Below are 6,644 nucleotides of genomic sequence, written 5' to 3'. Positions count from 1 at the left end.
AGTTTATTATGTTTCCTGGTAACTTGGTCAAATATAATGACACAATGCGAAGGTTTTCCAATTTTTTGATTTTTCTAAATTTTTTATGCCCGTTTCAAAATGCGGTCAAAACTGCGGGCATGACCATTCCTAGCTAGTGGTTGAATCTTGGAATTTTTTGGTGTTTCTCTGATTAAATAGATACTTATGTACCTAGAAATGATTTTTGGAAAAAAATAAAGAGCAAACTATGAGGTAGCTGCAGTTCAAATTTGACCTGTTTCCTGCTGAATCGACGGAAATTTGTCTTTTTCACCTAAGATGGATCAAAGCTTTTGACACCCAACCATTTGGTTAATTGTGCATAAAATATGTCCTAGTATTTTATAAAAATGGTGTGGTCCAATTTTGCAACAAATATATGGTAGGCCCTTCACAAAAAAACTCATTTTGGACATTCGAAAAATGGAAAATGATTATATTCGTCCAAAGAAAATGAAAACTTTCTTATGCAACATTATTTGCCATTCCAAGATGCACCCATGTGCATAAGATTAGATCATCTAAACATAATATGCCATTAATGTCGCCATAAGAACGACCATTTGGCTTGAAAGCCATGAATCTTCACACATGATAGCTCAGTTCTGGGAACACTTTTTAAAACTAATTGTCGTATTACAAGTTCATTATTTTTCCTGATAACTTGGTCACATATAATGACACAATGTGAAGGTTTTCCAATTTTTTTGATTTTTTTGAATTTTTTATGCTTGTTTCAAAATGCGGTCAAAACTGCGGGCATGACCGTTCCTGGCTAGTGGTTGAATATTGGAAAACTCTTGGTGTTTCTCTGATTAAATAGATACTTATGTACCTAGAAATGATTTTTGGGAAAAATAAAGATCGAACTATGAGGCAGCTATAGTTCAAATCTGACCCGCTTCCTACTGAATCGGCGGAAATTTGTCCTTTTCACAAGAGGTGGATCAAAACTTTTGACACCTAACCATTTGGTCAATTGTGCATTAAATATGTCCTTGTATTTTAGAAAATTAATTTGGTCCAATTTTGCAACAAATATATGGTAGGTCCTTCACAAAAAACTCATTTTGGGCACTCGGGAAATGGAAAATTGTTTTTTCGTCTAAAGAAAATGAAAACTCCCTTAGGCAACATTGTTTGCCATTCCAAGATGCAACCTCGAACAATATAAGATCATTTGAACAAACTATGCCATGAATGTGGCCATAAGAATGATTATTTGGCTTGAAAGCCATGAATCTTCACACATGATAGCTCAGTTCTGAGAACACTTTTTTAAACTAATTGCCATATTACAAGTTTATTATTTTTCCTGATAACTTTGTCACATATAATGACACAATGCAAAGGTTTTCCAATTTGTTTTGATTTTTTTGTATTTTTCATGCCTATTTGAAAATGCGGTCAAAACTGCGGGCATGACCGGTCCTAGCTAGTGGTTGAATCTTGGAAATTTTTTGGTTCTTTGATTAAATAGACACTTATGTCCCTAGAAATGATTTTTGGAAAAAATAAAGAGCAAACTATGAGGCACCTGCAGTTGAAATTTGACCCGCTTCCTACTGAATCGGCGGAAATTTGTCTTTTTCACGAGAGGTATATCAAAACTTTTGACACCCAACCATTTGGTCAATTGTGTAATAAATATGTCCTAGTGGTCCAATTTTGCAACAAATATATGGTAGGTCCTTCACAAAAAAACTCATTTTGGGCACTAGAAAAATGGAAAATGAATTTTTCATCCAAAGAAAATGAAAAATTCCTTAGCCAACATTGTTTTCGTTTCAAGATGCACCTTTGTAAATAATATGAGATCATCAAACTATGCCATGAATGTGGCCATAAGATTGAGCATTTAGGTTGAAAGACATGAGTCTTCACACATGATAGCAAATTTCTGAGAACACTTTTCTATAATTATTGCCGTATTACAAGATTATTATTTTTCCTGATAACTTGGTCACATATAATGACACAATGCGAAGGTTTTCCAATTTTTTGATTTTTTTTGAACTTTTATGCCCGTTTCAAAATGCGGTCAAAACGACAGGCATGACCGTTCCTAGCTAGTGGTTGAATCTTGGAATTTTTTAGTGTTTCTATGATTAAATAGATACTTATGTACCTAGAAATGATTTTTAGAAAAAAATAAAGAGCAAACTATGAGGCAGGTGCAGTTGAAATTTGACCCGCTTCCTACTGAATCGATGGAAATTTGTCTTTTTCACCAGAGGTGGATCAGATATTTTGACACCCAACCATTTGGTCAATTGTGCATTAAATATGGCCTAATATTTTAGAAAATTAATTTGGTCCAAATTTGTAACAAATATATGGTAGGTCCTTCACAAAAGAACTCACTTTGGACACTCGAAAAAATGATTTAAAAAAACTCATTTCTCATAACTATTTAGAAATTATTTGTCTTATTTTAATTTGTGATTATTCCTGAAAACTAAAGTCAAATTTGCTGACACAATGAGAAGTTCTTTTTCAACTTTTCAGGTCATAATAAAATAGCTAACATGATTTAGCACCTTACTTTTAGTCGATTACGACCAATTTAAATGGTCAAAATATCATACCTATATATGCGTTCTGATTGGTTTAGGGGCCTCTCACGCGGATCGTGGATAAATCACCGTCGGATGCTTCTGGATCCAATGGCCCGCACCTCACCCTCTCACCCACCCACCGCGAGCTACCCCTCAAAAAAACCACCACACACCACTCCTCTCTCTCTCTCTCCCCGCGCAGTGAACCCTAGCATTCCCGATCCAGATCCCTCCCCTCGCCGCCACCCACCCCTCCCCTCCCTACCTCAGATTGTCTCCCCTCTCCCCACTCTCAGATCCAACTGGCCCGAGACGGAGGCCGTCGTGGACATGGTCGCCACCACCGACCGCGAGTGGGGGTCCTCGTCCTCTCCCTTGTCGTCCTTAGCGGCGGCATCTGGCTGAGCTACCGGGCCGCCACTACCGACTGCGAGTGGTTCCTGGAGCGGCCAGTCATCGCGCTAGAGGCGCTGCGCCTGGTGCTCTTCCTCACGGGGCTCGCGGGGTCCCTCTTCCGCGTCTTCATCATCTTCTCCTTCGTCGTCACCAACTGCAGCCACGACGTTACGGCCGTGCGGCACCCGCCTTCAGATCCCTCCGCCCACTCGTGCCCTTGCTCCCTTCTGCCTGCGGGGCTGCGCCCCTCGTGCTGCTCCCCAACGACGCGGGTAGGCGCGCGGGCTTGTCCAAGTGTCGGGCGACCGGTCGTGGTGGTACAAGCATCGTTGAGAGGGGGCCGGAGGAGCCATCTTCCTGGCCATCGCCTACTTTGACCGCTTCTTCCTCTGGCGATGCATCGATGTAATGAATCACCGCACAACCGTTGTAAAACAAATTTAGCCTCTCTGCTTCTTAGGAACAGGAGGATGATGTGGTTGTGTGCATGTAGAGGACGGCCATGCCGTGGGCGGCGCGGCTCCTATCCATGGCCTGCGTCTCTATGGCGGCGAAGATGGAGGAGTTCTGCGCACCGGCACTGTCGGAGCTCGACGCCAGCAGCGGCTACGAGTTCTGCTCCGCCTCCGTCCGCTGAATGGAGCTGCTCGTGTTGTCAACCCTCGGCTAGCGCATGGCCGCCGTTACGCCCTTCGACTACCTCCCCTGCTTCTCTTCTCGGCTCGACCGGCACGACGGCCGCTGCAGCGGCAAGCATGACCCCGCCCACGTGGCCCTCAAGTCCATGGACTTCATCTTTGCCACAACCGAAGGTTCATCTTCGTCTTGCACACCTTCTTAACTGAATATGGATCTTTCTTTCATTTTGTCTGATTGATATGTGTTGTGTTCATGCAGCCGGCAATGTGCTAGATTACAGGCTATCTACTGTAGCTGCGGCTGCAATCTTGGCTGCATCCTACGGAGCTCTACTGACCAAAGAAGCACTAGAGTCCATGAAACTCTGTTTTTTAGACTACTAGGAATGACTGCTTCTGCTTGGTTGGGTGCAGTCGAAATCCGTGATAACAAGCTAGCTAGCTAGCAACCATGTCTGTGGCCATGTCCAGATATATATATCCTTCTCCATTGTAGATCCATTGTATTTGCATGCTGCTATATTATGTCAAGTTGAGTGAAGCAAACATATCCTCGTGTGTGTGTGTGTGTGTGTGTGTGTGTGTGTGTGTAATCATCTCCTAATGCTCCTACCAGCTTTCTGACTTCGGCAAATGATTTGACTCCTCTCACTTGGCCTAGGAGCAACACCACTGCTGATGAGAGCAGATCCTTTCCCTCAATAGATTAGCATCATTCCATTCTTACTCTGTAGTAGAATTGGTAGTGATAGAGTGGGTGAATCTATGTGATGTAGAGATACACTAAGATCAAGCAAAAATATATATTAGTTCTCCTGATGCTTACCAGTGAATTCAAGTCTGCTTATTTGAAGGTCCAACACTTGTGCATACTGATTTGTGTCCTTTGTGGTTTGGGGAAAGAAAATATAAAGGTGTGGTTATTATTGGTTTGGCTCTTGCAATGCATAGGCACAGCAGGGTATTCTCCTGTGTGCTACTAAATGTCACGGAGAAGAAACAAAGATGGCAAGTAAAAAGAAACTGTTTATAACTTCAACACTAGCTGAATTTACAGCAAAACTAATTTGTAAAATAAAACCTGGATTAGATCAACAAGTCCTTAGCATATCAAACGTTCCACTTTGGAAATGTCAGCCTGTAGCACATAATATGTTATCTTATTGCCGTTGTGTCACTGTATCCTAGTAATTCTGTTGTGTCACTGTATCCCAGTAAAGCAAGATGCTTGCTATACTCATGTTCCTGATTATATTGGTGTACACTCAATTTGGTTATTTCTTCTAGTTCTGCTACTAGTTGCTGTGTACTCCTAGTGTTGTAGTTATTGTGTAGTAATACAGAAATATTAATGCTCAAATATGATGATGTGGCCTGCAGCGCACCTGCTTCGACGCCGACCCGTCCATCGTCATCGCCTTCGAGGACGACAAGGACACTGCAAGCATCGTCGGCTTCCACCACTACCACATCGTCGTCACCTACAAGTTTCACGATGGCGTCTGGGCCATCGAGTCCTTCTGCAGCTGCTGCCGCTGCTCCTTCCACAATTTGGGTGGGACTCGTCAGATCAGCCTCCTTGTTTCCTATTTTAGGTAGTACATCCTTCTTGCTCGAATCTACTACTTGATTTGCCTGCATATCTCCCGCTCCGGCGCAGAATTGATGGGTTCTTCCTGGATTCTGGAAACCTGCAAAAATTGAATTTTCTAGGGGCAATCTCAGCCTACTCGCCACAATTTCTGCTTGTCTGATTGGCTCCAGCATTAATTACTAGGCCGAGATTTTAGTTTGTTGTCATCGTCGAGTCTCAGATCCTCATGCCCATTTATATGTTCTCTATTGTGAATTACTTCTATGTTGTGTGTCAAAATTTGAAGTAGATCTGAAGTCTGCATAGATTTGAAGTAGATCTAAAGTAGATCATGTCATTTTTCTGAACTATGCATAGATTTGTAACAATGAGCATAGGTGGTTATAGGTTGTTGTGATGATGAATATAAATATTAAGAAGTGCTCATGCATGGCGGTATACCAGATACCATTGTTTTCACCGTTTTATCAACATGCCTTTGCTGAATCTTTGGTTTATATGTGTAAACTATACATTTTCAGCTCTTGAGTACTTTTTAGTTATTGAACGAACTCATACTGGTTAGTGTTGGCCATATGCAAGTAAACTAGATACCCACAAGACTTAACTATTTCCCAAAGCTATAGTGAGACATTCTATACTACACTGCTAATGCTTATCCGAGTTCGTTGTTTTATGTTCATGGTAAATAAATGTTGACATATTAGCTAATTGTGTACCTAAATATGACCGAGGTACAATGGATACAACAAGCTCATCCTCCTCAATCCCTAGCTACCGCATGACTGCCGAAGTGCATACTCCCTCCTGTTCCTGGAGCATCTGGACCTCTTATTGTAGTAGTTGGTATGCTTGATGCGTGTATGTCCATCTCTTTACTGTTTTGCTAGAACCATAAATCCTGATGCATGATGATCATGGTCTGGTTTGTTAGATCTATTCTGCCGCTGCTTAAAATTTGACATGCCTGGATTCTTAATGAACTCGTCCTTATAGTTCTTTTCATTTCTATGATCAATTTAGAGAGTTGCACATGTCAGTATATTATATACCAAAAAAAGTCCTAGCTAGTGAGAACATTTTAGTCGCTCCATGAACGCATACTGGTTAGTGTTAGTCATACTATTTATGTACATGGCATTTGCTATCAATTCTTGATTATAAGTAATTGGGTCCCTCATTAGCTATTGTTTGATGTTCTATACATATTCCTATTCTTATATGTTCATTCTTATTTTTTGCACAGGTGAAGTGTGAATCCTTATCCGAAGCTGTGAAGCATATCAGCAAAGAGTAGCATATTATGTGTTGTAATTGTAGGCAATAGTAGGCATTTCTGGGTTGTAATATACTGTAACGATTGTAATAGATTAATGTAGTATTGTTCTGGACCAATTTCATTTGCTCTCTGGTCTATTTGAAACAATGATTGTGTAT

The 6,644-nt window shown here is 41.2% G+C and overlaps 1 long non-coding RNA gene across 1 annotated transcript; it reads left to right on the top strand.

Moving 5' to 3' along the window:
* Nucleotides 1–2,816: 2,816 nt before the first annotated feature.
* LOC123089260 (uncharacterized) lies at nt 2,817–6,255 on the top strand. The gene is made up of 3 exons (XR_006442245.1): nt 2,817–3,380; nt 3,469–3,787; nt 3,873–6,255. It is a non-coding gene; the product is annotated as an uncharacterized lncRNA (long non-coding RNA).
* Nucleotides 6,256–6,644: the final 389 nt, after the last annotated feature.

Source organism: Triticum aestivum, chromosome 4B (genome assembly GCF_018294505.1).
Source record: "Triticum aestivum cultivar Chinese Spring chromosome 4B, IWGSC CS RefSeq v2.1, whole genome shotgun sequence".
Classification (NCBI taxonomy): domain Eukaryota; kingdom Viridiplantae; phylum Streptophyta; class Magnoliopsida; order Poales; family Poaceae; genus Triticum; species Triticum aestivum.
This window is presented reverse-complemented; position numbering and strand designations above follow the sequence as displayed.